This window comes from Tiliqua scincoides, chromosome 13 (genome assembly GCF_035046505.1).
Source record: "Tiliqua scincoides isolate rTilSci1 chromosome 13, rTilSci1.hap2, whole genome shotgun sequence".
Classification (NCBI taxonomy): domain Eukaryota; kingdom Metazoa; phylum Chordata; class Lepidosauria; order Squamata; family Scincidae; genus Tiliqua; species Tiliqua scincoides.
In genome coordinates this window covers 7,477,510-7,501,857 of record NC_089833.1, presented here as the reverse complement: position 1 = coordinate 7,501,857, position 24,348 = coordinate 7,477,510, and the positions used below count along the sequence as shown (strand labels likewise).

Here is a 24,348-nt window from a genome sequence, read left to right as displayed (position 1 = left end):
CGTGTGCTGGAAAGGTATGCCAAAGGCACCAGTTCCTATTTTTGTTTTTAAAAGCTTGACTCCACTTAACCCCAATGTCATACCAGCTGGCCAATCTCAGAGCTGACCCATGGCACGGCACCAATTCCCAGAGCTTGCAGACAGAGTAGGGTTTCCAGCACAAGGTACCCCATACGCTTTCTGCAAAGGAAAGAAAAATGATACGTCAGGAGTTTATCTCAAACAGAACAATTTAAATGTAGTTTTGTGCAGGAGTACACACACACACCCTCCAGTGACCTAAAAGAAGGTGCAGCTCCAAGCCAAGCAACCTTGACCAACGCACACTTTCCTGTTACTCAGAAGTAGGGCCAACCCCTGGCTAAAAGCCTCGCCTTTTTCTGATCCTTGGTTCTGCTGGTCTCTCGACGCCTCCCCTGCAGGGGCAAAGGAAAACCTGCAGCGCTGGATTAAACAGACTCCACCAGACAGAGAAGTGGAATTAATAATGGTTGGCAACCTTCAGTCTCGAAAGACTCTGGTATAAGCCTACAGCACCAGGTATTCCCAGGCAGTCTCCCATCCAAGTACTAACCAGGCCTGACCCTGCTTAGCTTCCGAGATCAGGCGCCTGCTCCCAAAAGCTCAGATCATCTCCTCCATGCATGTTGCCCTCTTGAAAGGCACTGGCTCCCTTCTTCTAGAGGTGCTTTGAACAGTATCGGCAAAACATCAGGAACTTGGATAGCTCTCCCCCCACCATGGCCTTGTGTTGCAGGAACAACGCTGGGTGCATTCATTCTAGCAGGGTTTTGTGTCTTGAGAATTTGCTTGCCATTCTTTTTGGAAGCACTAGAAGGAGCTGAACGTTTTGCTTTTGCCAAGCCCTCCTTTGGAGGTTTCAGTTCCCTTCAAGATCAGGCCAAACTAGATGGGACATAGAAGTTCCAAAACTGCCATCTCCAATGATGGCGATGTCCGTTGAGTATTAAGCAGCACTATCCACGTGCCCGGCATTTCACCACGGGAGAAGATACAGCTCTCTGCCCCATGAGGCTTACAGTATAGGCTTACATGAGGCTTACAATACGTTTTCTTTTTGCACGTATAGGTGAAGTGTCCCCTCCCAATTTGGAACAGGCATTTGTTGTAGAGGGGAGGGAAGTTAACCCTGTACTGTCAGTGCCAGTTGTCCTGACTTAAACCACTTCCATGACTCCATTATAAGACCCGGAGCGGAAGACCTAGAGGTGCAAATCGGAGCTCTGGAGCTGGTGAAAAGGGTCAAAACTCCCTTATGGAGATGTGACATAATATTTGCACATATTTGAGTTTGGACTATGGATCCCATTGATGCAAAACATTCCTACTTGCTTGCATGGGATTTATGGGCCTGTTTATCTTTTCCCAGGAGTCTTTGCAAAAATCTAGATTGCAAGACATACAAGCACATCACGATTTGCACGTCAAGGTTTTGTTATTTTTCAGCCAGCGTCCCTGAGCTGTAGATTCACCTCCCCCCTCCTCCTGTGGTCTATTAACCAAAATCTGTCAACCTTCAGGCCACAAAGCAAGGCCCATCTGTCCGACCAGAGTTCCGCTCCAGGTCCCCATTGTGGGTTCTTGCATTCTGATCAGGGTTTCCGCTTTGGGGCTGCGTTTATTTGGTTGGATGCTGGTCACTGGATTGTCAGTTTTCAAATATCACAAGCATGTGGCCTGGGAATGGTTCAGCTAAATGAAGTGCACAAAAATAAATCAACGGAATATGGCAGGGGACTGATTCTTCCCAGACTTTGCACTGACCTCTGATCACAACCACAGGCATCTCTAAATGATGCTGCAAGTTTTTCTTTTGCCCAATGAAGTATCAGGGGCTGGTATTTTAAGGTTGCTATTACAGAAGGAAGGCCCATAGCCAGGGAGACAGACCAGGGACAGACTGCACTTGCTCCCAGTGTGGAAGGGATTGTCACTCCCGAATTGGCCTTTTTAGCCACACTAGACGCTGTTCCAGAACCACCTTTCAGAGCGCGATACCATAGTCTTTCGAGACTGAAGGTTGCCAACAGATATTACAAGTTACAAGGGGGTAAATCCCCTGGAATGTAGCAAGACTTTGAGTAAAGATGCACACTGGATTGCACTGTACATGATGTTTTCCACTTTGGCCAGAATGAGGAATTCTGGGTTATCTCAACCATACCTCTTTCTTTTCCAGCTAAGTTACTTTCAGTGCATTTCTCCATAGTGTAATGACCTTAAAATTAAATTGCGGCAATCAATACAATTTGTTTTGCATTTTTTGTTAGATGGTGAGCCCTTTGGGGACAGGGAGCCATTTGCTTATTTTGCTACGCAAACCACTTTGTGAATTTCTCTCTTGCAAAGCCAAATAATGTACAAATATTCTTTAATACTAATTTTGACATCGCGTTCTTTAACTGGCAGCCAAAACATCTTGATTTCCTAGGAAGTGTCTGCAGCTTGTTTTACGGAAGGCAAAAAAATTGCCATGCGGAGGGAACATTTCAGCTAGAGCAGTGGTTCTCACACATTTGGCACCAGGACCCACTTTTTAGAATGAGAATCTGTCAGGACCCACCGGAAGTGACATCATGACCAGAGGTGACATCCTCAAGCAGGATAATTTTTAATAATCCTGGGCTGCAATCCTACCCACACTGACCCAGGAGTAAGTCCCATTAACTATCATTGCTCAAAGCATCTTCATAGTAGTCTGTTAAACATACAGATCTGTGACATTTACCCAAATGCAGCCACATACCATGGTAGCACGAAGTCTAATATATTCAAAATGAAATATTGAAATGAATGGGGACCCACCTGAAATTGGTTCGCAACCCACCTAGTGGGTCCCAACCCACAGTTTGAGAAACACTGAGCTAGAGCCATCTGTAAGGCCCAGATCAAGCTCTGGGCCCGTCCTGATTTAGTTGAGATGGGGGCCTCACATTTGACACTAGGACTCACCATCACAAATCCAGATTTTGCCACAACAAAACCCAGAAGATAAAAATAATCGCTAACCCTTTGCTCCTATACAGCTTGTGGATAGTATCCTGGTTGCTTCCCTCCCTCCTCCATGCTTTGGAGAGACCACTCCCCCTTTATTTTCTTCAAGTGCCTGTGCAATTTTATCTGATCCAAAGTTTGTGCCAAGTTCGCTTTGGCATCTTTAAGATCTTTTTCATACTGTTTAAACACTTGAAAAACTGTTCAGAGAGGGAAGGAAGCTGGCTTTGAGACAGGGGCAAAATCTGGCCTATCAGCACAGCCTTACTCCAATAAGGCAACCAAGCAACTCCCAGAAACCTGAATGCATTTCAGGAACTGGTGGGAGGAAATCAAACTCAATTGTCACATTGCAAGTGTGAGTACCAACCCTTGAATGAAGCCCTCCTTATCTGAGCAAGGCAGTCTGCAACTGGTACCTTGGCAGCTGTGGGGCAGGGAGGAACAATCTGAATTGAGATTAGGACAAAGTCCCTGCCCTCATGCCATTGTCCTTTCCCATAGGAGGGCAACCCACTTGCTGTTTCAACCTACACAGATGTTTGCCTCCACAGGGAGAAAAGCACTCAGGGTGTGGCAGGGAAAGCACACTAGAAAGCGCCACCCTCATGAGCTGCTCCCCCCAGCCCTGGCCCCATGTGGATAGTGTTTGAATAGATAGACAAATGCTGTACCTGGGAAGAGGCTCCCCCTGTAACTGGGAACACTGAATGCCACAGGGCTCATCTCTGCCCAGCAACAGTGTTCCTGATCGCATGGATGCCAGTGTTTTCAATCCCTCAGCATTCCTGATGCCCAGATTGTGGGGAAGGATTCCTCCTGGGGTGCGTTGCACACGGAGGCTGGGGGATGGGGCTTTAGGGGCATGTTTGGGCAGGGGTAGGGCTTGCTGACATGGTTCCCCTTTCCTTTACAACACGTTCTAGAATGTGGCGCATTCTACAACACGTTCTTACAACACGTTCTTAGAATGCGGCGCATCTCTAAGATGTGAGGTTCATCAGCATTTTCTAAACATAACGTGCTGTTTGATGTCCCGCTGAGGCTTTGCCACAGCAAATTCCCAGCACTGGAACTATCCGAGGTGCTGAAGTCATAATCCAGCCCAAACAGTTGACCTTTTCCATTGACTATAGCTGCCATTCAGCCAGACTGCCTCTCACAACACCGCCTTGATCTGTGGCTTCTTAAGAATATAAGAAGAGCCCCGCTGGATCAGGCCAATGGCCCATCTAGCCCAGCACCTTGTATCTCACAGTGGTCCACCAGATGACCTTGGGGAAGCACGCAAGACAAGATCCCTGTTTCCTGTTGCCATTTCCTTCCATCTGGCATCAGAGATGGGCTACCTTGAAAACCTGGTGGTTGCATACAGTCATCGTGACTCGCCAATATGATTCTATGATACTATGAATCTACCGTGAATCTACCGTGATTCTATGCCAATAAAGGTTGCTGAATTGATTGACTCGCAACCTCCATCAATCAGTCCAATCCCCTTTTCAAGGCATGTAGGTGCCAGTGTTTTGTGGCAAGGAGTTCCACAGATCAATCACAGTACATGCTGGGTGCATAAATGCTTCCAGACAGCGCAGCTTTGCCATCTCTCCTTGCAGCAGGGCCTCTTTCTAGACATCCCAGGTTGCCTGATCACCTTTTCAAGCTGGGCAACCGGGGCCCAAATCCTCCCAGAGGTTAGGACTGACTTAGGTTTCTAGCTCCTTGTCCCAACTCCTGACCTTCCCATAGCTGCTGCCCACAGTCATTCGCACAAAAAGGTGGACCAACAAAGATGCTACATAACATGTGAACTCTGCTCTGGTATTGCCCTTAACAACAAATCAGATGTTTGGAAAATGCTTCCATGGGCCATGCCCCCTTTCTGTGCTGGTTCCCCAAAGCCCGGCCTCCACGAAACAGTTAAGCAGAAGTCAGCGGTATGGATGCTGCACATTTTCTCGAGGCGCATTCTGTTTTTTCACTTGTAAAATATTTCTGTCAGAACCAGTTAATGTACAAATTAGCAGCGGTGGTCTCTCTTACGTCTTGTGACTCACTAATTTGACAGGGGGCCGTTCTGTCTATGGAGCAAGCTTGCGACAGGCAGATAGCAGGTCAGGGAGCTGGGGCTGAGCCGTGAAGGACCTGCGGGTTAATGCTCCTGCAGGGCCTTGGAGGTGGGGAGTGGAGAGGAGAAAAGGGGAGGCATTTGTCACTGTACAGCTGTAACAATTAGGAAACCACAGCAGGATGTGCTTCTGAAGGAAGGGACGGGCCACGGAGGAGGATTCCATTACCAGACGCGTGAAAGGAATAGCTCCATCTCTCCCAACGGTTCCCTGGTTCATCTCCTTGGGTGGATTTTCTCCAGTGCAGGCTGAACACCTCCATCTAAAGGTGAGGGCTTTCCAAAAGGTGCCCTGAGCCAGAGACATGGCTGGGATTGAGGAGATCTGGATTCAGATTTGCCATCAGTAAGTTTGCAGACTTGAACAACACAAAGTAGATTTCCACCCCGCTTCCCAACTTAAAGCAACACCAGCAATGGAACGAGGCATGCAATGAAACTACAGTTCTCAGGTTGGATGCACCTAACACTCTGATGTTTCTGAGGTGAGAACCTTGAAAATAAGGGGGGGGGGGTCTAGTAGTGAAAAGGTCTTTTGTCCACCTCACTCCTGCAGGTGAAGTTCTCTTGCCTCTCACACAACACCAGAATCAGAGGGACATCCGTTAAAATGGACTGGCAGGAAAGTACAGACAAAAGGAAATATATCTTCACCCAGCACATAATTAATCTGTGGAACTCCTTGCCACAAGATGTTATGTCACCTAGCCTAGATGCCCTGAAAAGGGGAATGGGACAGATTGATGGAGGAAAAGTCCATCACAGGTCACAAGTCATGGTGACTGGAAGAAGCCTCTGGGTTTTACAGGGAGCCTCTCTGAATACCAGGTGAAGGGAAGCATAAGAACATAAGAACAGCCCCACTGAATCAGGCCATGGGCCCATCTAGTCCAGCTTCCTGTATCTCACAGTGGCCCACCAAATGCCCCAGGGAGCACACCAGATAACAAAAGACCTGCAAGGCTTCCTGGGAATTGTAGTTAAGAACATAAGAACAGCCCCGCTGGATCAGGCCATAGGCCCATCTAGTCCAGCTTCCTGTATCTCACAGTGGCCCACCAAATGCCCCAGGGAGCACACCAGATAACCAGAGACCTTATCCTGGTGTCCTCCCTTGCATCTGGCATTCTGACATAGCACATTTCTAAAATCAGGAGGTTGCACATACACATCATGGCTTGTAACCCGTAATGGATTTTTCCTCCAGAAACTTGTCCAATCCCCTTTTAAAGGCGTCCAGGCCAGACGCCATCACCACATCCTGTGGCAAGGAGTTCCACAGACCAACCACACGCTGAGTAAAGAAATATTAGGGAACTTGCTGTCTTGTGTGCTTCCTGAGGCATCTGGTGAATCACTGTGAGATACAGGAAGCTGAATGGGCCCTTAGCCTGATCCAGCAAAGCTCTTCTTTTAGTTTTATGTTTAAAGGGGGAGCAGTACTTAGCACACCATGTCAAGCTCCTGGAGGTCCTGGGCCAGCCCAGGTTATAGTCCCCTGAGGAGAGGGAATGCTAAGACATCATTTATACCCCTGATGTAGATATTCCAGCCATGGCAGAGTAAGAAGGAGGGAAGAGATACGTGTACCTGGCCAAAACTGGAGAGGAATCAGCTAGTCTACAAAGGCCATTCATCCTGAAAGCACACTGTGTGCAGGGGGTGGGTGGGAAAGGGCTGTATCCGTTCAGCATTCATTCACTGGCAGTTCCAAGCAGCAAGACCACTTATATATACACTTGGCACTGTCCAGCCCCAAGGAATGCTGGGAGCTGTAGTTGCTTGGAGAACGGATGGCAAAAATGTGAAGAATGAGAGAAGGTTGCCAGAGGAGGGATTCTTGTAAGGAAGCACAGATCTTCTGCTTCGTGGCCCATTAATTCCGACTGCCACCACCATGAAATCAGCAGAAACTCCTCACTCTCCTTTCTTAAGATTTTTCATCTGTGTGAACAGGTAGCCCCCGGCTTCAGCACACCCTGCCTCAAAACCTGGGGAGTGGGATCCAGTCAATGTAGAGGCAGAGGGTCGTCACCGATGGGCAGTCCAAGATCTGCCTATATCTATGGCAGTGTGTCATATGCCATCCTCCTGACCTGGTGGCACATCAGCCACAGCTCCATTCCTCCTCCTCCGCTTCCTGTATTCAAAAAGGAAGAGGGGAAGGGAGCAGGAAAAGTGGTGGGCAAGAGCGTCTCGTCTCCTGCACACTTCCTCTTCAGCTCCATTGAGTTGCAAATCCTTTGCAAATCCAGGAAGCAGGAAGAGGGGGAGCAATGGAGGACAAGTGTGTGGGGGCAGACCCACCCACCCTACTCTTAGCAGATGACTTCAAGGACCCACTAGTGACTCTCTTCCTCTGGCCCTTCATCCTCCCTTTTCCTTTAGTGTCTGTCTCTTTAGAGCTCTGGTTCCCAATCTGTAGTCCGTGGAGCACAGGTGTTTCATGAGAGCCAGGGTGGTGTAGTGGTTTGGGCGGTGGACTCAGACCTGGAAGACCCAGGTTCAAATCCCCCCTCAGCCACGAAGCTTCCTGGGTGACCTTGGGCCAGTCACTTTCTCTCAGCCTCACCTACCTCACAGGGTTGTTGTGAGGAAAAAAGGAGGGGAGCAGCCATGTATACCGCCCTGAGCTGTTTGGAGGAAGGGCGGTATAAAAATTTATAAAAATTATTTAAAAAGGGCGGAATAATAATGAGACCCTGAGAAGTGGCCTGCAGGGGGGAAAAACAGATTACCGACCATCAATTCCAGTAGCTCGCCAAGAGCGAGTGCTCCCCCTTGGACCACCAGAGAAGGCAGAGAATGGACCATTTGTAGCCAGCACTTACCCTGTAGCAACCGTTACCCTGCACATGCCTGATCTTGTCTGATCTTGGAAGCTAAGCAGGGTCAGGCCTGGTTAGTACTTGGATGGGAGACCACCTGGGAATACCGGGTACTGTAGGCTTGTACCATAGTCTTTTGAGACTGAAGGTTGCCAACCAGCCAGCACTTCCAGCAGGGAGTGAGCTCTCCCCACGGCCCACCAGAGAGGGTGGAGAACAGACCACCCACAGCCAACATTTCAGTGCTGGGAGCGGGAGGACCGCTTTAAAGAGTTCTCACAAGTCAACCATTGCCAACTTACCTTCTGTGGGCTGTTCCACATTCTAATGGCTGTCCAGTGAGATGATCTTTTCCTCTGGGGTTTTGAATTGGTAATAACAACCAACAACATCTCTCTCATGGGGGACGAACTAGAAGGTGCCATAGAACACGAAGCATTGATGGCTGGTGGCTACTGGGTAAATTCTCTCACCTGCATGGGTAGGAGTGAAAAAGAAGAGTGTGGGATTCGGCAGCTGACTGACCAGAGTGAGCTTTTGTAGTACGAAGTGAATTCAGTTTGCTTTGGGGGGGACAGCGGAACCGCTGTTGCTTCAAAGTATAGTGCTGGCCATCAAGAAACTTCTTTGGTCCCCTCCTGAATACGTTGACCCAGCGTTTCTCAAACTGTGGGTCGGCCCACTAGGTGGGCCGTGAGCCAATTTCAGGTGGGTCCCCATTCAATTCAATTTTTAATATGTTAGACTTGAGGCTACCATGGCACGTGACTGCATTGGGGGAAATGTGACAGCTCTGTACTTTTAACAAGCTACTATGTATAATCTTTTAACAATAATAGTCAATGGGACTTACTCCTGGGTAAGTGCGGGTAGGATTGCAGCCTAGGATTGTCAAAAATTGTCCTGCTTGATGATGTCACTTCCAGTCATGACATGTTACCCTCATGTTACCCTGCACATGCCCAATCTCAGAAGCTAAGCAGGGTCAGGCCTGGTTAGTACTTGGATGGGAGACCGCCTGGGAATACTGGGTGCTGTAGGCTTATACCGTAGTCTTTCCATGCCCGATCTGGTCTGATCTCGGAAGCTAAGCAGTGTCAGGCCTGGTTAGCACTTGGATGGGAGACCGCCTGGGAATACTGGGTGCTGTAGGCTTATACCATAGTCTTTCCATGCCCGATCTGGTCTGATCTTGGAAGCTAAGCAGTGTCAGGCCTGGTTAGCACTTGGATGGGAGACCGCCTGGGAATACCAGGTGCTGTAGGCTTATACCATAGTCTTTCGAGACTGAAGGTTGCCAACCAGTCATGACATCACTTCCGGTGGCTACTGACAGATTCTCATTCTAAAAAGTGGGTCCCAGTGCTAAATGTATGAGAACCATTGTGTTGACCCATTTCTGCCCAGCCCACAAGTATACACATTTGATCCCTGTTGTGTATATGCAACGTTGGGCAGAAATGTCTTTTTTTTTTAAAAACTGTCCCTTGGAACTTCCTTCTATTTGGAGAAAGGGCAGGCAGGCAGGATGGGACTGGGAGAAGCATATGACAATATGATTCAGCACTGACTTTCTAGCCTCAGGGCCTGAAGTCCCAACTCCCTGTACACCCTACTGCAACAATAACTACACATGCATGTCCTTCCCCTGTTTACCCAGCCGCCAACCCCCTCCACTGTGTGTCTTTCCAAATTGCAAGCCCCTTGGGATGGAGACCTGCCCTCTCTGCTGTTCTAAAGCACTGTGGCCACCACTAGTGTGGTCTCAACATTTAATCCGTAAATACTAGCAGTCTTCAAATGGTAGGACCGAAGCACCTGACACCCAAGCCACATACACTTCCCAGGTCATTGCTCCAGTTCTGCTTCGGTGTGTGTGGGGGTTGGGGGGAAGGGGGTATGAAGTCACCCAGTGCCAGCCTGGATGGATCCCAGCCCTCAAAGACCCTGCCCAGAATGCCTCTGCCATGCTGCCGAATATTGTTGTGACAGACCGTTTTGGAGAACGCTTATCCAACAGCGAGGAGGGTTTGCTCAGCAAGGCCCAGCCGTCCCTGCCAGGCAGGTGGGAGGCAGAGAGCACACCGGCTGCCTCTAGGTCCTCGGGACAGCAGCCGCCAGTGCGTGATGTGTTGTGGCAGTTTCCCTGCAGCCCAGAGCCTGCCTGGAGCAAGCGTTGCTGATGTCTTTAATTGCTTTCAGATTCAATAGCCTGCCTCTTGACAGCCTGGGCTGTGCAGCTGCAGCTCTGCCAACTGTCCCCACTTAGCTGGGGACGAGGCCCTGGATTCATCTCTCTCCCTGCCGCCTTTGAAAAAAAAGAAGGGACCCGACGGAACGAGCTGTCCAGCTCCTTTGCGAGAGGGCTCTCCAGCACGCTCAAAGAGTTGCTGGGCTTCCGGCCATGAAAGACTTCTCCCTTTGCAATGGCGAAAGGACGCCAACGATTCTGGCACACTTCGCAGAGCTGTCAGTCATCACGTTCCCATTCTCTAGATGGGAAGACTGAGTCAACAGCCTCACATCCTATGAAGAGCAGTCCTGGAATTCCTTCAAAGCCAGACTCTCACTGGTCTTTATTAAGGAACGTCCTGTTAGGCCCTTCACTTACCAGCGTCTTTAGAACATAAGAACATAAGAACAGCCCTACTGGATCAGGCCACAGGCCCATCTAGTCCAGCTTCCTGTATCTCACAGCGGCCCACCAAATGCCCCAGGGAGCACACCAGATAACCAGAGACCTGCATCCTGGTGCCCTCCCTTCCATCTGGCATTCTGACACAGTCCATTTCTAAAATCAGGAGGTTGCACATACACATCATGGCTTGTAACCCGTAATGGATTTTTCCTCCAGGAACTTGTCCAATCCCCTTTTAAAGGCGTCCAGGCCAGACGCCATCACCACATCCTGTGGCAAGGAGTTCCACAGACCAACCACATGCTGAGTGAAGAAATATTTTCTTTTGTCTGTCCTAACTCTCCCAACACTCAATTTGAGTGGATGTCCCCTGGTTCTGGTGTTATGTGAGAGTGTCAAGAGCATCTCCCTATCCTCTCTGTCCATCCCCTGCATAATTTTGTATGCCTCAATCATGTCCCCCCTCAGGCGCCTCTTTTCTAGGCTGAAGTTTCTGGGAAGTTAAATCTGTGGGATGGCACTGCAGAGCCTGTTCAGTAGTGACCCTGTGCAGGCCCTCGGAGAGGAATTTTATCAGGGGGTACAGAGTTTCTTTTGGATCCCTTCCCAAAGTGGAAGGGGTGAAACAGAATGGGGAGGGTGGCAATGGGGACAAAACAGGCAGGGGGAAAGTGGCAACTAGCTAGAATAGTCTTTGGAGTCCAAATCCACAAACCAAAGACCTTCCGTAGCGGGTCAGTTTCCTCCCAGATGTGACACTGTTAAGGAATGTATGCAATTCTGGGCCTGGTGTGTATGGCAGTAGTCGTGGCCAAGTGCCCACAGTATTGCCTCCAGCATCCTGCGTGGGCAGTGAGATTGCAGAATGTAAGATCCCAGGAAATATCTGGGCCCCCTCCTTTGGCTCCTGGGCCCTCTTCCTGACCCTGGGCCCAGGTACAAATTACCCCCTTTACCCCCCCCTCTCCTAGGCCCTGACCCTGTGCAACTTCTTACGTCTGCCAAGGGTCACATGGAACTTAGAAACTGTCCTCTACTCTGCCCAAAGCCCGCCAGCTCATAGAATCGCCATCTCCGCTTCCTTCTCCCAGCTTGGCACAACCATTTCACAGCCCACAAAATTCAAAGCAGGGTTCCTCCCTGGGAGAAAGAATGGGAGAATTTTTTCAAGGGAATCCAAACAAAGTTTGGACAGGAGAAATGACATTTCTCAGTAGGGTTCTGCACTTCTCCACTGAATACCAACTAGCCAGAAACACACACACACACACACAATTATGTGGCCTGATTTACTCCCAGTCTTTTAAAAACCAATGTGATCCAGTTGGCTAAAAGAACAAGCAAAAATCTCTGGATAAAGTATCAGCTCTGCCACAACCCCCTTAAACTGACCTCAGAGAAGCCACTTGCAACCCCATATATATATTTAAGGTGGGGATAACAGTCTAGATAACAGGTAGATCAGCCTACCTTAAAGGTACCTTAAAGGCGTGAAGCAGGGCTGTGTTCTTGCTCCAACCTTGTTTGGGATTTTCTTCGCTGTCCTGCTGAAGCAGGCATTTGGAACTGCAACAGAAGGCATCTATCTCCGGACCAGATCAGATGGAAAGCTCTTCAACCTCTCCAAACTGAGAGCAAAGTCCAAAGTCCAGCTGAAATGTCTGCGTGACTTCCTCTTTGCCGACGATGCAGCTGTCACTACCCACTCTGCCAAAGATCTCCAGCAGCTCATGCATCGTTTTAGCAAGGCCTGCCAAGATTTTGGACTGACAATCAGCCTGAAGAAAACACAGGTCATGGTTCAGGATGTGGATTCACCTCCCTGCATTACAATCTCTTCGCATGAACTGGAGGTTGTCCATGACTTTGTGTACCTTGGCTCAACCATCTCCGACACTCTTTCTCTCGATACCGAGCTAAACAAGCGCATCGGTAAAGCAGCTACCATGTTTTCCAGACTCACAAAGAGAGTCTGGTCCAACAAGAAGCTGACAGAACATACCAAGATCCAGGTCTACAGAGCTTGCGTCCTGAGTACACTTCTGTACTGCAGCGAGTCATGGACTCTCCGCTCACAACAGGAGAGGAAACTGAACGCTTTCCACATGCGCTGCCTCCGGCGCATTCTCGGCATCACCTGGCAGGACAAAGTTCCAAACAACACAGTCCTGGAACGTGCTGGAATCCCTAGCATGTATGCACTGCTGAAACAGAGACGCCTGCGTTGGCTCGGTCATGTCGTGAGAATGGATGATGGCCGGATCCCAAAGGATCTCCTCTATGGTGAACTCGTGCAAGGTAAGCGCCCTACAGGTAGACCACAGCTGCGATACAAGGACATCTGCAAGAGGGATCTGAAGGCCTTAGGGATGGACCTCAACAGGTGGGAAACCCTGGCCTCTGAGCGGCCCGCTTGGAGGCAGGCTGTGCAGCATGGCCTTTCCCAGTTTGAAGAGACACTTGGCCAACAGTCTGAGGCAAAGAGGCAAAGAAGGAAGGCCCACAGCCAGGGAGACAGACCAGGGACAGACTGCACTTGCTCCCGGTGTGGAAGGGACTGTCACTCCCGAATCGGCCTTTTCAGCCACACTAGATGCTGTTCCAGAGCCACCTTTCAGAGCGCGATACCAGAGTCTTTCGAGACTGAAGGTTGCCAATGATGATGAACAGTCTAGATAACAGGTAGATCAGCCTACCTTAAAGGGTGGTTGTATGTTTGTTGCAAGATTATTATTAAGAATATATGTACAGTATATCACTTATACGATATGTATATAACACTTATGCTGGAGAAGGGGAAGCTGTTCAATAGAGGGAGATCAGTGTCACTTGCAAATATTTTCAAAGCAAACAGAGGCCTCTCTCGGTGGGCACAGCTCCAATCACAACTGAAGATTGGCACTGTTGAGTAGGATTGCAGGTCAGAGGTGTTCAAAATCTTGGTGATGTCAAAAAATGGTCATCCCTTATAAAATGGGGGGGGGGGATCTGGTTTTAGGGCAAAGGGGCAGAGTGAAGCAGTGGACCCCAAATGACCTGAGATGAATCTTTGTCACCCGTCTGTCTGAGAGCAAGAAAATAAACTGGACAAATAAGGTCACATTTTGCAAACCGATGACCTTGATGAAGGATAGCAGTTATAAGCCAGAATGATAACACACAGGTATGAATGACTGATCTGCATCCGTTCCAAAAGTTGGCAACTCTTCTACCTGCTATGGGTGCCCCAAAGACTTCTGGGAATTGTAGTTTGTGGATGATCCTGAACCTTCTCCATTCGAGATCTTCACTCCACTTCCTAGAACTGCCACTCCAGGGCTCCTTGCAGAGAGGATGCAACTGTTATTAAGTCGGACCTGACTGCACGATAGACTTGCAGCAGGTTTCTACAGGTTGACCATCACAGCTTCCCCCACAAAGAATCCTGGGGATTGTCGTTCTTTGAGGATTTCCCCAGTCCTCTCCATTAGCAAACCCTAATTCCACTCCACAGAATTGCAGGTCCCAAAGTTCCCCAAGGAGAGCAAGTGACTGTTTGTGACCCTGCTTAAACCTGTGATGCTTGCTGTTCATAGTTGCTATTCCCATCTTTTTAGGGGAGAGTTGCCAAGTTTTGAATTCGCTTCTGGGTTTGCCCCCTTTAACAGCTTATTTTATTTTTATTTTTCACATTTTTATACCACCCTTCCTCCTTCTTGCCCTCACAACACTCCTGTGAGGTAGGTGAGGCTGAGAGAAAGTGACTGGCCCAAGGTCACCCAGGAAGCTTTATGGCTGAGGGGGGATTCGAACCTGGATCTTCCAGGCCTGAGTTCACCTCCCAAACCACTGCACCACCCTGGCTCTCTTATTTGTTGACCATGATCACCAAACAACGATGTTTGTATCAATGGCACTAAAAGCTCACTGCAGTCTTTTGTATCTCAGACTTCCTTTACCAGCTCGGCAAGGAGAGAATGCCAACCAGTGCAGCTTCGCTTGACCTTCTAGACAAGCAACCGCCGCCTAAATTCCTACTTTGAAAGGGCCAAACGGAGGCACCAGTGACCGATTGCGCACCAGGCTGTCCTTGGGGGTCTCCTGCAGTACAGCTTGTTCAAGCATTTGTGGTTGCACCGGATGATATCTAAAGAACTCCCCGCACCAAGGAGATGTCTTGGACCTGGTTGAACCCAGTGCTCCGGTTGCCAGCCAGAAGGGACAGATTGCCCCTCGAGCGTCTTTGCACATTTAGCAGTCAGGGATCCATTAGACACGCAGCCAGCAGCAGCCCTCGCAGGCTAAAAACTCCATTAGAGAGCCACGGATACAACACCGGGCTTGGGGAGGATGGTGGCTAACAAGGAGGAAAGCACCAAGCTGCCTACTACGTGATGTGAGTCCAGCCTGACTGGCCCTTTCCCATGCCCGGGCATCTCTTGCCCAGCCAGAATTCCATGACATATCAAAGCAGACCTGGTTCCGAACAGCTCCAGAGATAGTGTTTCTGCATTAGGAGGAGTCTGGTCCCCAAGGAAGGGGATGAAGGGACTTCCTGGTTTGGATTGGAAATAAATCAATGAGTCAAGTCCTGTCGGGCTCTGTTCACTGATGCCTGCCAGGATCCTGTTCACTGATGCTGGGGTGCCAGGAGATGTCAGCCATCTGGCTAGGCCCCCCCCCTCCTAAATCTTCAGTAGCAGTGGAAGGGTAGTGGGGTACCCAGCCAAATGGCCGATCTTGCATGTCTACCTGGCAGGACAAAGTTCCAAACAACACAGTCCTGGAACGTGCTGGAATCCCCAGCATGTATGCACTGCTGAAACAGAGACGCCTGCGTTGGCTAGGTCATGTCGTGAGAATGGATGATGGCCGGATCCCAAAGGATCTCCTCTATGGAGAACTCGTGCAAGGAAAGCGCCCTACAGGTAGACCACAGCTGCGATACAAGGACATCTGCAAAAGGGATCTGAAGGCCTTAGGAGTGGACCTCAACAGGTGGGAAACCCTGGCCTCTGAGCGGCCCGCTTGGAGGCAGGCTGTGCAGCATGGCCTCTCCCAGTTTGAAGAGACACTTGGCCAACAGTCTGAGGCAAAGAGGCAAAGAAGGAAGGCCCACAGCCAGGGAGACAGACCAGGGACAGACTGCACTTGCTCCCGGTGTGGAAGGGATTGTCACTTCCAAATCGGCCTTTTCAGCCACACTAGACGCTGTTCCAGAACCACCTTTCAGAGCGCGATACCAGAGTCTTTCGAGACTGAAGGTTGCCAACACAAGGACTTGACATCAGGCCTTCAAGACATGACAGCAAGCCCCATCAAACAACAGTTTCTAAACTTAGCATTGGTGACTGATAAAGGGGGCTTAGCAGGAGGGGGGCATGGCCAAAAATGCCCACTCCCCAGTCCTCAGATGTCCTGCAGCAGCAGCTGTTCACTTGCAGCCCTCCAGATGTTCGGTGCTGACCACAGGGGAGGAAGACTCCTCTCTGGAATATGCTGCCTGGCAACCAGGACCAGATATTTTTGTCTGGGGGGTAGAGGGCATCTTTTCACCCAAACAAGCTGGAGCTCCTGGCTCTTCCTGGTGGTGGGTCTGGCTTCCAAAATCTCTGGATGGGACAGTGATGGCAAATACTCTCTCCCAAAGCATAGCATCAGACAGAGAAAGAGAAATGCATGGGAAGGGACTCTGCTGCACCAGGAAGCCCACCTCTCTAGCGACAGGTACCAGAGACCCAGATATAAGCACTAACTTCTGCATACCGCCCTCGTCTCCAAAGCAATGTTCTAGAAAATCCTCCCTTTTTGCAAACCTGACTGGTATCTTACGGATGCCATACCTGCCCCTTCTGCAGAGCTTGGTCAGTTTCTCCAAGCAAGGTGGGGGGCACAGACCAGGTTCAACCTTACCACTTCTGCGGGAGAGGCAAACAGGGAAGCACTTTGGCAGGGTTCTGGTCTAAGTGCTGGGGGATACTCAGTTTTCAAATCTCCAACAACCAACGCTTCCCAAACTGACTTGGCCCATCAACTCGAACCTGGAACAGCCCTCTGGACCTGGAAGAGGTGATAAGAACATAAGAACAGCCCCACTGGATCAGGCCATAGGCCCATCTAGTTCAGCTTCCTGTATCTCACAGCAGCCCACCAAATGCCCAGGGAGAACACCAGATAACAAGAGACCTGCATCCTGGTGCCCTCCCTTGCAGAGTGATAGGTGTCATTAGTCTGTGGAACTCCTTGCCACAGGATGCACATAAGAACATCAGAAGAGCCCCGCTGGGTCAGGCCATAGGCCCATCTAGTCCAGCTTCCTGTATATCACGGCAGTTCACCAAATGCCCCAGGGAGCACACCAGATAACAAGAGACCTCATCCTGGTGCCCTCCCTTGCATCTGGCATTCTGATACACAGCCCATTTCTAAAATCAGGAGGTTGCACATACACAATGTGTATGCGATGCGATGACACAACAGTACGATTACATCAGCAGCACTTACTTCTGGGTCACACCAAAAAAGCCCTCAAAAATAGCGTTGAACAAAGCAGGGAGGGCGGGTGGATCCTTGGGCAACTCTGCAGAAAGCCCAGCCCACTGCTCTGAGCCTCCATGTTGCAATCCACACTGCCACACTCCTGACCAGCACAAATCCTGTGATGTTCCGGAAATACTCGTACAAATGCAACACACACTTTGGGAACTAACTACCGCTACAGACAATGGCCCTTGAAACAGAACAGCAGAACCTGGAAGAGTCTCCCAGAAGTGACATCACAAGAGGCGAAGGCCTTAGAGGTCAGCGTGCCTTGAGAAGAAGCAAACGTTGAAAATTTCTGCTCCAAACTTCCAAGCGCGTTTCAGCAGCCTGCTCTCCCCGAAGCAGACACCCCGAAGGCCCATTAGCTGTGGTCTGCATTATTGACGAGGGCATGGTGCGGCAACCATCGACGTTAGGCAGGCCTCAGGCAAAGCACTCTACCTGCTCCGCAAAGCCACATGACAGCACCAGGGCAGAGATGGACCGGAGAAGCCTCTGCGATCCTGCAGGCCATTAAGGATCCGGGGAAGCCAGGTCGCCCCATGCAGGAGAAAAAGGAGGGAGAAAGGACTGTCCCACTTCAGACTGCAGGGCAAGGGGTTCCACTTGTGAACGTTCCCTCGTGCAAATAGGAAAGGAGTACTTTATGAGGTTTGAGACCAGCCCTTGGCCTCATATGCAGATTCCTATTTGCATTTTTTAAAATGGAGGAATAAAGTAGAAAGAATAATTTACTCACCTACAGTCTTAGGAGGCACAAGGGTCTGAGGGTCCCTTGGCAAAGTGCCCTCAGCACCTGTTACCCTGCACATGCCCGATCTAATCTGATCTCGGAAGCTAAGCAGGGTCAGGCCTGGTTAGTACTTGGATGGGAGACCGCCTGGGAAAACCTGGTGCTGTAGGCTTATACCATAGTCTTTCGAGACTAAAGGTTGCCAACCAACAGGGCCCTCTAGGGTTTGTGACTTCCCTGGGGAAGGAGATTGTGGGGTTTCCCCACTGCCATAGGAGTGGGGAATGCCATAGGAGCCTGGCCCGTTCATGAAGCCAACTGAAACAGGTGCATCAGGGCAATGGAGTGGTGGGGGGTGCCCATCTCTGACCACCTACTTGCCTCCACTGCTCCGCCTTCCTGGATTGGAAAAAGCAGGGGCGACAGAGAGGAAGAGGAAATGTAGAGGAGAGGAGAGTGTTGAGCTAGAACACTGGAGAGTGGGAGGAACAGATGGTTGGCAACCTTCAGTCTCGAAAGACTATGGTATAAGCCTACAGCCTATTCCCAGGCGGTCTCCCATCCAAGTACTAACCAGGCCTGACCCTGCTTAGCTTCCAAGATCAGATGAGATTGGGCATGTGCAGGGTAACAGTTGCTGTATGGGGCATCAGTGGGTAAGGGGAAGAGCATTTGGCAAGATGCCTCCGGCACCCAGAGGTCTTGGGCTGGTCTTGCAAGAGACTGGTAGAACTTGGCACATCATCTCCGGACAACTCAGGGCAAGCTGCTTTTTCAGGAGGTCGACCTGTCCATTGTTCCTGCTCTTAAAGCTTCTGAGAAACCTGACCTTCCCTGAAACACTGTTCAACTCTCTCGGCTTGCTTGAAATCGTCAGTTGTCTGCCCTTCACACCTGGTAGTCAGATACTCTGCCTCTGCTTGTGGAGGCTCTCCTTTTGGCTATCATGTTAATAATGGTCAACGGCCCCTCACCCTCCCTGCATTTCTTGCATCTTGTTCAAAGACACCTAAGCTGCTGGCCGTCGTCACATCCAGAAAATTACACACTGAAGATGGAAGCGGGAGGAACAAGGGCAACAAACTGGTCCTAGCAGGGCTTGTTTCATCAGCAAGGGAGAAAATGCGTGTCTCCTCTCGAAGCCCGGCTTCCCCCACTCCTTCCCTCGGAGAAAATGTCTGCCTGGTTCTTTTGCAGCCTGGCCATGTCTCTAGGCGGAGATTTGTGCTGTAAAACGCACAATATGTTCTAACTGCCCTTTGGGAGCCATTAAATATTCACCAGCAGCTCCCATTTTAGTCAAAGCAAATCAGCCAGGCCAAGTGAGTGAAGGAAGGGCTGCGATGATGCCGGCAAGCTTCCCCCCCCCCCCCACATTGCCCCCAACACTTTCCATGATGGGGTAAACGCTGCATGCTCCCCCAGCCATGGCCCCTGTCCAAAAACATGGTTAAAGGGGTGGAGAGGTAATGCGAGGGGGAAGGGCGTATCAGAGCACACTGCCAGTCTCTGATCCCGGGCCAGAGCTTGCTTCCTGAGGGGCACACTTGCAAATGAGATGACATAAGCCCAAATCACAAGCCCTCGAGTCTAGGAACCGTACACATTCAGAAAGCCCCATCCAGGCATAATTTTCAGGAAACCTCTTGAGCCCAGTTCCCTCGTCTCGCTGAGCCAAAGCAAGCAGGCATGATGCAAAATCACACATTCTTCTTGAGTCTTTCCTGGCATCCATTTCATAGAATCAGAGAGCTGGAAGGAATTCACAAGGCCATCTAGTCCAACCCCCTGCCTGTAGCAGGAAATAGAGCGTTCTCCTAGACCAGGGGTGCCCAAACACTGGCCCTGGGGCCACTTGCGGCCCTTGAGGCCTCTCAATGCGGACCTCAGGGGAGCACCCAGTCTCCAATGAGCCTCCGGCCCTCTGGATATTTGTTGGAGCCCGCACTGGCCCAACGCAACTGCTCTCAGCATGAGGGCGACTGTTTGGCTTTTTGCGTGAGCTGTGGGATGAGGGCTCCCTCCACTGCTTGTTGTTTTATGTCCATGATGCAGTAGCAGCAGCAAAGGAAAGGCCAGCCTTGCTTTGTGCAAGGCCTTTTATAGGCCTTGAGCTATTGCAAGACCTCCATTCATTTGTATAAGTTCAACTTTGATATATTCATTTATGTAAACTTATGTAAATTTATTCAAATTTTAAATGTAAATCAATTCTTTTTCCCCCCGGCCCCCAACACAGTGTCAGAGAGACGATGTGGCCCTCCTGCCAAAAACTTTGGACACCCCTGTCCTAGACAGAGAACACACCACCTCCCTTGGCAATCTGTTCCACTACCGAACTACCCCGACCATCAGGAATTTCTTCCTGATGTCCAGTCGAATCTCTTCTCTTGCGGTTTGTATCCATTGAATCTACTTCTGCTTTCAGAAGCAATTGTCCCATATGACAGCTCTTCAGATATTTGAAGAGCGCCATCATAGCCCCTCTCAGACTTCCAGGCTGAACATACCAAGTTCCCTCACCCTTTCCTTGTAGGGCTTGTTCTCCAGCCCTCCGATCATTTCCTTTCCCCTTCCTCTGTTGTCTCCCTCGTGTCTCTTTCAAACTGTAAGCACTAGAGGGCAGGGATCTATTTTCTCCACTCCTAACGCACCGTGCGAAAGAATGGTGCAAGAACAAACTGCGAAGCGCATTCCTTGGCATGGATTAGTAACTGCTAGCATACCTTCTGTTGTTTCTGCATCCAACTGCTTTCATAACCTGGCTCTGATCCTCTAGGGGGCTAGGGGGGTCTTTGCTCAGCTTCGGCTGGTGCGCCAGCTGCGGCCATACTTGGATCGTGCAGACCTGGCCTCAGTGATCCATACCACGGTGACATCGAGGTTAGATTACCGTAACACGCTCTATGTGGGGCTGCCCCTGAAGACGGTTCGGAAACTGCAATTAGTGCAGAATGCAGCGGCCCGTGTGGTTACTGGAGTTAGGTGGTTTGACTCTGTCAGCCCGCTTCTCCAGGGGCTACATTGGCTGCCCATTCGTTTCCGGGCCCAATTCAAGGTGCTGGTTTTAACCTTTAAAGCCCTATACTGCTCTGGGCCAGGGTATCTTACAGATCGCTTACTTCCGTACAATCCGGCTCATCCTCTTAGGTCATCAGAAAAGACCTTTTTACAAGTGCCGCAGCCTAAGGAGGTACGTGGGGCGGCGGCAAGAAATAGGGCCTTCTCTGTAGTGGCACCAACATTATGGAACTCCCTTCCCCTTGACTTGAGAATGGCTCCCTCTCTTGAGACTTTTTGGTGAGGCCTGAAGACCCTTTTATTTAAACAAGCCTTCTGAGTTCATGGCCTTTTAAACATATTTTTTAACATCTTTTTTACATCTTTTAGTATTTTTTTACAGGCCTGATTTCTTTATGATCTGCTGCTTTACGCTCCTTTTACCTGACTTTTTATCTGACTACTGTTTTTATGATATCTGTCAATATGTTAATGCTTTTATCTGTTTTTTAAATTATGTTTTAATCTGTTTTTAACTTGTTGTAGGTCGCCTTGGGTTAAATAATAATAATAATAATAAACTTTATTTATATCCCGCCCTTCTCCCTAAAGGGACCCAGGGCACCCCCACATCACGTATCACCACATCACCCCCACGTATCACTCCCACAAGGGCAGACCAGCTCACGGTTCCAAATTCCATCCAGAAGGTATACCACTCATCAATGAGACATAATATCAGAAGGGTTAATAACCTTAGAGCAATTCGACCAAATTGGGCCCCGCTCCGACCTGTACTGGGGCAGCAAGTGAAGTGCCCGCAGCTGCAGCCCACACTTTGCTCTACAGCTGATGCTCTGGCATGGACAACCTTCCCTCCTGCCCCTGAGTTTGATTGGTTTGAAATCCCCTCTCCCCGAAGCAACTGATAGTGATGCAGCTAATAGGGGCCTCATCCTGGTTAGTGGCGGGGCGCAGGGTGGGGCCCCCTGCAAAAATGTTTTGCATTGGGCCCCACAGCTCCGAAGGGCAGCCCTGAATAGCAGGCAGGTGCAACCTTTGACATGAAGAGTAGGTATTAATTTTCAGAACAAACAAAAACAGATACAAACAGGCCCTGGGTGTATCCTGTTCCATTCATTCCAAACCAAAGTCAGCTGGGCACAGACTGAAGGAGTGGGGCCCATTTTAAGAACCCTCATTTGTTTCTGTGTTAAAAGGAGAAAGTGCATTTCTTCGTTCAACGCTTACTTAGTGCTCCAGGGATGGAGCACTGGAACCGGGCTTATACAGGTAAAAAAAAAAAAAACTGGCTTCCCACCCACGCCCCAAGGATAGCTGCGCATTGGAGCTTCGGCCAGGAGCTACAGTTAAAGAAATGCACTTGTTGTTTCAACATGAAAAATATAGTGAACCGAAATGTGAAAATTGATGGGGGACGAACATCTTTAAGGCACTTGAGCATAAACAGAGCCTTTTGCCGTAAATTCAGCTCCTGTGTTGAATTTCATGAAGACCAGGTTTTATTTGGACACTTTTGTGCAGGAGTTTTAGGTATACACACTTAGCGGGGAGCAAGCTCCTCTGAATCCAGTAGGACTTTTCTAAGGCCTGCGATTTTGCCAGCTCCTCTACCGTTCCAATCAGAGCTGCCGGAGGGCAGACTTTTCTTCTGCCTGCACTCTGCCAATTGAGAAGTGAGGTTTAAAGGGGTCTCTGCTCCCACACACTTTTGTGAGCGCCAAACTAAATGCCACACTGAGTTCATTACCCGGGCCAGCTCAAGCCCCTCTGGGGCCTGTGTTGGCACGCCAAGTACTGCTTCATCCTAACCTAGTGAGGTGTCAGTGTGTGCGCCTACCGTTCTCTGAAATGAAAAAGGAAGAGGGAGATGGTACAGAAGAGGGAGGAAGTGAGAGATGTTCTAGCCCTCTACTCTACTCTCCTCCACACCTCCGTTTCCTCTCTGCCCCCCCTCTTCCTTCTCTAATCCAGGGAGCTGGAGGAGGCAGAGTAACAGCAGCAATGCAGGCAAAGCGACCAACGGAGGTTGACACCTACTACCAATCTGCTGCCGTAAGGCAACTACCTCAGTTGGCTTCAAGGATGAGCCAGCTCTGAGGAAGGGCCACCTGAGCTAGTGGCCAGCCCCACTTCTTGTGGCAGTGAGTTCCACAAGTACATTTTGCACTGCGTGAAGAAGCCCTTCCTGTTGGCCTGCCCCTGCATCACCTGACTCTCCTGAGTTCTGGTGTTATGGGAGAGAGAGAGAGAAAAAACTCCATTTACTCCCTTTAGTAACTCCATTTACTCCCTCCATTTACTCCTATCTCCCTTTAGTTTCTCAACTAACCCCCCAAATTTAAAAAGCTCCCAAAACTTTAATCTGCCCTCACAAGGAATGTGCTCCAACCCAATGACAGTTTTGTCTTCCCTTCTCTGTGTTTTTTTGTAGCTCTGCAATATCCTTTTTGAAATGGGGCAATCAGGACTGAACTCTGCTGCGATAGACAACACTGGCAGCATTGGTGAGGGGGGCAAGTGTCCCCCAGACAAATACTTTACCCTCCTTCCCTCAACTGCTGGGCTTCCCCTATGGTCCATTTTTCAGAAGGGCACTTTTCACATACTCAGAGGGCTTGGTTTCATCATCAATCATCATCATCATCATCATCAAATCTATTATCATTTACTAGGCAGGAAAAATAAAAGATTCTGCTAGAACCTGGAATTTATAATCCCTGTTTCTCCCCACTCCTGAAATAGCCTTGATCAGGACACCAGGAACCAGAAACCAGCTACTTTGGGGAGGCCAGATCCAGCCATCTCTGGCATGGAGTCTCAGACAGTTCACATGTACCAAGATGCCCCAAAAGTCCCAGGCTCATCTCTTGTTTTCTGAGAGTTCACTTCTTTCATGAAAAGAAGGAGAGGTGCTCTGGAAGCACTCCTTCTGCAGTGCCCCCCCACTCCCCACACTGCTCTCCCCCCCCCCCAAATTAACTCTCCATCTGTTCCTCTGCGGCTGAAGCTGATGACTTCTGACAAGGCCTCCTGAACGCAAAGCTGTTTGCCCAGAAAATCTATTACAAGTTGCTCCAAGACAGACAGAAATTCTCTCCTTCTGTCTCACCGAGCTGGTCTCTCTAGGTGCCCACCCCAGGCAAGGCAGGGAGACTAGGCCCGGCGTGGGCAGGCGGGCTGCTGCCTCTATTCAGCCGGAAAACTCCACTTGGAGCCGGAGCTGCCATCACTTCCCAGCCGTTGGTGAGCTCCCTGCGATATGCAGCCAGGCACACCACCGAGAGCTTTGGTGCTCCAGCCAGTACCTGGACAGGGACACGGCAAAGAGCAGGACTGGCCCAAAGGAAAGCACTTGGGCAAAGTTGCATGAGCTCCTGTTTAACTGTCTTGCTGAAATTAATGGGGTTTAAAGATTTGCTGGAAGGAGCTCAGTGACTTCCTAATGGAGGAGACCCCAGCT

General features: G+C 49.8%; 2 pseudogenes; both read left to right on the top strand.

Moving 5' to 3' along the window:
• The first annotated feature begins 7,973 nt into the window (after window positions 1-7,973).
• LOC136634133 (5S ribosomal RNA) lies at window positions 7,974-8,093 on the top strand (annotated as a pseudogene).
• A 9,823-nt stretch (window positions 8,094-17,916) lies between these two features.
• Window positions 17,917-18,036, top strand: LOC136633902 (5S ribosomal RNA; annotated as a pseudogene).
• The last annotated feature ends 6,312 nt before the right edge of the window (window positions 18,037-24,348 follow it).